Source organism: Pinus tabuliformis, chromosome J (genome assembly GCF_031772625.1).
Source record: "Pinus tabuliformis cultivar Carrire ecotype Pingquan chromosome J, CPIR1, whole genome shotgun sequence".
Lineage (NCBI taxonomy): Eukaryota > Viridiplantae > Streptophyta > Pinopsida > Pinales > Pinaceae > Pinus > Pinus tabuliformis.
In genome coordinates this window covers 1,574,832,445-1,574,839,456 of record NC_142295.1, presented here as the reverse complement: position 1 = coordinate 1,574,839,456, position 7,012 = coordinate 1,574,832,445, and the positions used below count along the sequence as shown (strand labels likewise).

At 35.4% G+C, this 7,012-nt stretch overlaps 1 pseudogene; it reads left to right on the top strand.

The window, feature by feature from the left end:
• Positions 1-3,955: 3,955 nt before the first annotated feature.
• Positions 3,956-5,952, top strand: LOC149233503 (putative UPF0481 protein At3g02645; annotated as a pseudogene).
• The last annotated feature ends 1,060 nt before the right edge of the window (positions 5,953-7,012 follow it).

Here is a 7,012-nt window from a genome sequence, read left to right as displayed (position 1 = left end):
TGGCAATTTAATCAGGGGTTCCAGGACATCCTTCCACTAGAAAAATATCGTTTGATATTTCACAGCATCCAAGACTAGTCGAGCTTTTTCTAAATAGTCCAGAAATTGCTTCAGATTTGTTACATGAGATATCATGGGAAAAGCTTGGTTGTTACATTTTAGAAACAAAAATTGGATCAATGGATCAATTTATCTATGGATATATTGACCAAAAAAAATTTGTGCATGAATTCAAGCTAGCTTTCGTGGAGGATTAAGAGAAATGATGAAGTTGCAACCATTCATATTCAAACTTCACCATAAATTGAATGTTTTGACAAATACATTTCTAAGAAAATATCTTTCAGGGGATGACGAGAAAGAAGATTCCATGGCCACTAAATAAGGTCACTTGCACTCATCATTTCAATTTTTTTCTTTCCAGTTAACTGTTGTAGGTAAAGAATGCTTGAAAATGGGGAAAACACAAAACCTCAAGATCTTGCATATACTAGTGGTATAGGTTTACAGGATTTTCTCAGTATCCATTCTCAAAATCACCTTATAAGGATAACATAGAAATGTCACCATTTTTCCAGGACAACTATCATGGAAAATATCCAAAAGGAAATAGTGATTCATCTCATAGTATATCCCTGATAGTTAAATTGAAATATTTGAACAAGATTTCAAAGCTTGATAGTGAACACATTTTGGAAAAGATGGCTTTGCTCTCTTAGGCTGTCAGCTCAGAGCGGCCATCACATGTTACAGAATATTTTTTATTGGTGGATCTTTGGCTTCAAGGTCTATAACTACATTATAGTTCTGGATGTCACTCATGTTCTATGCTTTTGTGCTAATCAATTTAGTCAATCAGAAGCACAATATCGAGACCTTTTTGAGTATAAAAAAATTCAGATGTATAATGTTGATGATGCAAATATTAGCTATATTTTTAAAGATGCATCTAATTTCATAGAGGAGGTTGACAAAATGGGGGATTTGATTGTTGATTCCATATGGCAGTGGGTGAAAAATAGATTGATTTTCCTAGAGTTGATCAACATTTTCCAATTGGGAAATTTATTCCACGAAGAAACAACAATTTTGACATTGCCTTGTTTTTCCTTATCATCCGACATATAGGAAGAGGCCCTTGTACACTGAAGATGGTGAGCATGCTTGATGATTTGAATTCAAGGAACTATAGATCTCACATGTGTGATAGGTTTTAATATGATAACAGATTCTTAGTTTATAATTATAGCATAATGAAGCAGCAAAAACATAGTGGATCGTTTTGTAGCATATCAGAGTGTAATAGTGATGTTGGGATTCGTTTTGTGTGGATGGTATAACAGGTATATAGGAAAATTTTACATGCATATATTTGATAATGGTATTGATATGCAAGTTATGGATTGTTTGAGGGCAAGCAATCTAGGGAAGGGAGGATTATAATGTCCCTTTTCAAACGATCATTTCTGGAGACTGATTCAATAGCATATTTAATTCTCCTAAAATATAGGGAAAAGGGGATCAACTATCTTTTTGAATGTCACTTGGGTGAAAAGAAAAACATATATAAGTGACAAGAAATATTTAAATTAAAAGTGACTATGGACAAAAATAAAGAAACTTTATAAACTCACTTGATATTATTGAGCGGGAAAAAAGGGAAAAAGAAGATCCATGGTATTTTGATCACTGATGCTTGAGCCATGATATTTTAATGGCCCATGGTATATACTCGTGGTATTCTAAAGACAAAAGTTATAAAAGGAGAGTTGAAGCTCACTTTTGGGCATGCATTGGTTATTTGTCTAAATTGATTTGGTGAGCTCTTAGAGCTTATAAATAAAGAGTGAAAACTCTAGTGAGTATTAGTTTGGGTGGTGAAACATATCCACCCTAGATAATCAATATTGGTTTCGGTGGTGACACATATCCACCCTAGCTAGTAAATAATTCTCATAAACAAGGATTATGATGCCAATATCATCATGGTCAAACAACAATTAGAATGGGGAATTTCATAAGTGGTGATAAAGATTCAATATTTAGATGCATCATCACATGGTAAGAGAAATGTACACTTCTTTCTACAAAGTGAAATATATTGGTTTTCCACCAACATTTATAAAACCAAATTTATGAAATGCATTTGAAGACATTGAGTGACTATGGAAAGAGAATGATGAGCACCTAGTTGAGGCTATGGAAATGACTGAGTTAGATAAAATATAATGATCCAAAAAGACAACAAATAATACCACTCTTTTATAGTTTGGACATTTTACACTAGTGAAATAAGAATAACAAGCAACAAGTAACTAAAATAACAACATCATATAACAAATGGTGAGGGAAATTATTAATGTTCCCCTTACTACTAAAGTCTTTTTATTAAGCTTTCCTCATAAAATTATACCAATTTCTAATGAACAAAAACTATTATCCATGGCATTGTGAATTAAGGTGATATGAGATTACTTTGTTATGAAATGTTTGATTTAAATCATTTACTTCTAAAGGTTCCAGAGTCTTAATGAAGAGCATTTTCATAAATACTTCACTTTGAACACACCGTGGTTGGAATCTCCTTGAAAGATAACATATGATAAAAAAGAAGCACCAGTAAAGAAACAAAATTGCATAAATTTTTGACTTCTTTCTTCTATGCTATTATTTCTTATGCCATTGCCTTACGGCGTTTCCTTTGCAACATGTGGTGCAAATGCTAGTTATTAAAATAGATTAAACATATATCGAACCTGAACATGGAATTGTTACACAAAACAAGAAACTGTAATTAAGACGTAACAATAAATTAACACAAAATTTAGAATTAGAATTGTTTTTAGGATAGACGGACAAACTTTAACTATGTTATATTATTAAAAAACAAATTTCTATAGACCATCTTAAAATATAACGCAACAATAATCAACCATCAAAATTATATCTCTTTATAACGCAATAATAATCAACTACCAAATTTTATAACGCAACAAGAATCAACTACCAAATTTATATCTCTTGGTACGGCATTGACTCGTTAATTATTACACTATCTATGTTTTATCTTCTTTAAATGGTACCAGAAGATCGCTGTAGCCATTTAGAATGAAGGTTAGTTGGAATGAATAGTTGTTTGAAGATGAGTATGAGTGGTCATGAATATAAAAATTAGTTGTTATGAATGCGTAAGTAATTAATATTTACTGTGTTATTCATTTATTAATATTTATTGTGTTATACAAGTACATTATTCAGAGATGGACATATATAACATGTCCCATGTACGAGTGGGTAACATCTTAAATATTGGTTGCCCGATAAGTAGCCTAGTAATTAATTCCTATAATGTGTGAGTTATGATTACTCGCTGAAGTAGTTGACTGGGAAAGAGGCTACCATAAAGAGGAGCCACTGTTGTAGCAGTTTAGAATGAAGATTAGTTGGAATAATAGTTGTTTTTATTTAGAATGAAGGTGTGAGTGGTGATTAGCTGCTGAAGTAGTTGATTGGGAAAGAGGTTAAGATAAAGATGAGTCACTTTTGCAGCAGGTTAAAATGAAGATTAGTTGGAATAAATAGTTGTTTTTGTTTAGAATAAAAATTAGTTGTCATGAATATGTAGGCAATTAATATTTACACTCATTAATATAATTATAAACACATACAACCTTACTCATTATTAATAGTTGTGAACATATACAACCCACTCATTAATAAAAGACTGAAACTTGAAATATTGTTTCCCAACTAAGTATCCTAGTAATTAATTCATGTAATGTGTCAGTGGTGATTAGATGATAGAGTAGTTGATTAGGAGAGAGGCATGTAATGTGTCAGTGGTGGTTAGCTGATAGAGTAGTTGATTAGGAGAGAGGCTACGATAAAGAGGGTCACTTTCTGTAGTGATAACCATATGTTGAAGCGTTAGACGTTATCATCCTCTTCTTCTGTCCTGATAAAATGGCAGCATCTGACTCCCACTTCAAGAGTGCCGATGGACAGACGCAGAAGCAACCGAAATTATCAGTTAACGGGAAAGAAGCCCAAGGAGAGTGTAGCGTTACAGTTGAATAGAGTTGGGACTTTAATCCCTTCCGATCGTCGTCCGTTGTATCCATATATAGAGTTCCTGACATCCTCATGTCGGACAGGGTAAAAAGGGAAGCATATGTTCCCACAAGAGTGTCGTTGGGTCCATATCATCACGAAACTGAAAAGCTTCCTTCAATGGACAGTCACAAAGAAAGAGCCCTGCAAAGGATGACGATCAGGTTCAATAATCTCGCCAACGATTTCTCGTGTGCAACGGAGGAGATCGTGAAAATCAGGAACATTTATGAAGAAAAAATCAATTGCGATGAAGAGAAAATCGCTAGGATGCTAACTTTGGACGGCTGTTTTATTCTAGAAATATTGAGGACTCTTAATGGCGTCACATTACCAGAAGATGGTAACTGCTATGAACCTCTTTTTGAGAAAAAGAAGATTCTTTATACCGGAATGGATATACTGAACGACATGTTGAAGCTCGAGAATCAAATCCCGTTCATCGTTCTCCTAAAGCTACTAAAATTGGAGCTCAACTCCATGGATATTGATGCAGAGATGGAGGTTTTCCAAATGATGCGTCCAACGTTCTTGCCCTTGTTCTACCCTTTCCGCAATGACGAACTGGAATGGTCCAGGCCGCAAGCAGATGATGAAGAAATCCATCATCTTCTTGATTGGTTGCGCAGATTCATTGTTTCTCCACATGGCGAGCGTCGCGACATCGCGCATTCCCAGAATGGCGAGCATGCATCGAACGCCTACACGAGGTTCCATCTTCTTGGTTCGTTGAGCAGATTCATTGTTTCTCCACATGGCGAGCGTCGCGTCATCGAACATGCAGGGAACGCCTACGTGAGCGTCCCCCGCCAAGACGAAGAGCGGGCAAAAGACAATGCAAAGGCTGACATCGCACACTACTGCAACCTCCCCGATCAAGGCAGCGCAAAACGCAATGCAAAGGGTCACGTCTGCGATCATATCCATCGCGCAATAGAATTAGAAAACGCTGGGATTGAGCGATTCGACGGAGGCATCGCAAATATTAAATATGACAAGTCGAGGAACACAATTTGCCTTCCTCGCATCACTATCAAAGACTCCACAGAGATCCTATTCCGTAACCTCATTGCTTTTGAGATGTGCAAACCATTTACGTTGCGTGTTACGTGCGTTTGATGGACCAGTTAATCGACTCCGCAGAAGACGTGGCTTTGCTCAGAAAAAGGAAAATCATGACAAACCACCTCGGGAGCGACGAAGAGGTTGCCAAGCTCTTCAACGGTCTATGCAAGGGGGTCAATGTCAATCTCCAAGGTGCCTTCGATGGACTGACAGAAAAAGTTCATAACCACTACAACAATAAATTTAGGGTCCAATTGGCTGAGCTTGTGAAGGAGTATTTCTCTTCTCCGTGGAAAACGCTAGGTCTGTTGGGAGGAATTGCTCTACTGTTGCTCTCCATTGTGCAGACCGTCGTCGCCATACTCGCATTATATAAGTAGCCTCTCCTTTTTCCTTTTCCCTAAACGATTTCTTTCAATAATGTGACTCGTGTCTGAGCCCGAGGTTTATAGTTATTTTTAGTGATTTGTATGCTGTTGGCTATAGCAACGGCTGAAGTGTGTGGAAAAGCTGCGTTCTGTATAACAAGCTTTTCAATGTTTTTCACGTTATTTTACTACCTATGTTTGGTTTGGAAATTATGGATTCTGGTGATGGTGATGTTGGAGATAATGCTCACAGTGTGCTGAGTTTAGGTTTCTCAAAATCCATATCCAAGTTTAGAATAAGTTGGATCTGACAACACTATTGAATCTCAATGTAATTTTGAATTTAGGTTTCTCAAAATCCATATCCAAGTTTAGAATAAGTTGGATCTGACAACACTATTGAATCTCAATGTAATTTTGAAGTAATAATATCATCTGTGTGATTATTTGCACACTATGTTTTGAAATTCAAATTCTATGTCTGTTGGTCTTGTTGCAACGTCATGTTTCTTTTGGTAACAATCCCTGGTCTGCCTCAAGTATCTGCTGGTGAGAAAATGAACGTCTTCTATGACCTGATGATGTTTGCTAGCAAATGTTGTAATTTGAATCGATCAGTTTTACATTTCATTTTATTGAGTCTTGAATAATTTAGAATCATAATGGATGTCGAAGTCTGAAAGCAATTTTTTCTTTTTCTTTTTCTTTGTGGCTGCAGTTCATAACTTTTATTGTTTATGGGGAGTCTTGGAAACCTTAATTAGATGAAGTAATTGATTTGTAATGTGTTAAGTGGTACAATCATTTCAACATCTTCTTCAAATACATTTAAACATTTTTTAAATACAAATAATACAAATACAATTAGGAGAATCTAATGAGTCAGTGCTGTCAGATCATATTAAAGTTTACAGTTACGCCAAAACCAGCCCATAAACATTCAAATTCTTACCATTATCTGGAATGGGCAGTTAGTGTTTCATGTTCCAAAGGTGACTATTATTCCAGGTAAAGGTGGCTATTAATTCAAGTAATTGATTTCCAATAATATGAGTATGACCATTATTGCATTTTATCATTTTCTTATAATTGTATTTTTAATTAAAATTTGGTAAGTTTTCTTATTCTAATTCTTGAGAAAAAAGGGAAAGAAAGGTTGTATGCTTTGGGCTTCTGTTGTGGGAGTCGTCCAACGAGAGAAGAAAACGTAGAGCGTATTCTGTAAAGCAACCCAACAAGACGATGGAATTAAAAAAAAAAATAGAGCAAAACAGAACCTTTGGCTTCAGTAGAGTATGTCAAGGTTCCTTCCATATAAATCACATGTTTCGTTAACACTATTTGAGTCTTACGCATTATTGTATATACCTGGTGAATTAATGTCGCAACAAGAGGAGGCCAAAGCTAAATCCAAAAGTTGCAGAGTGAAAGAGTATTAAAATACTCAAGGATGAAGAGAAAACACTTCA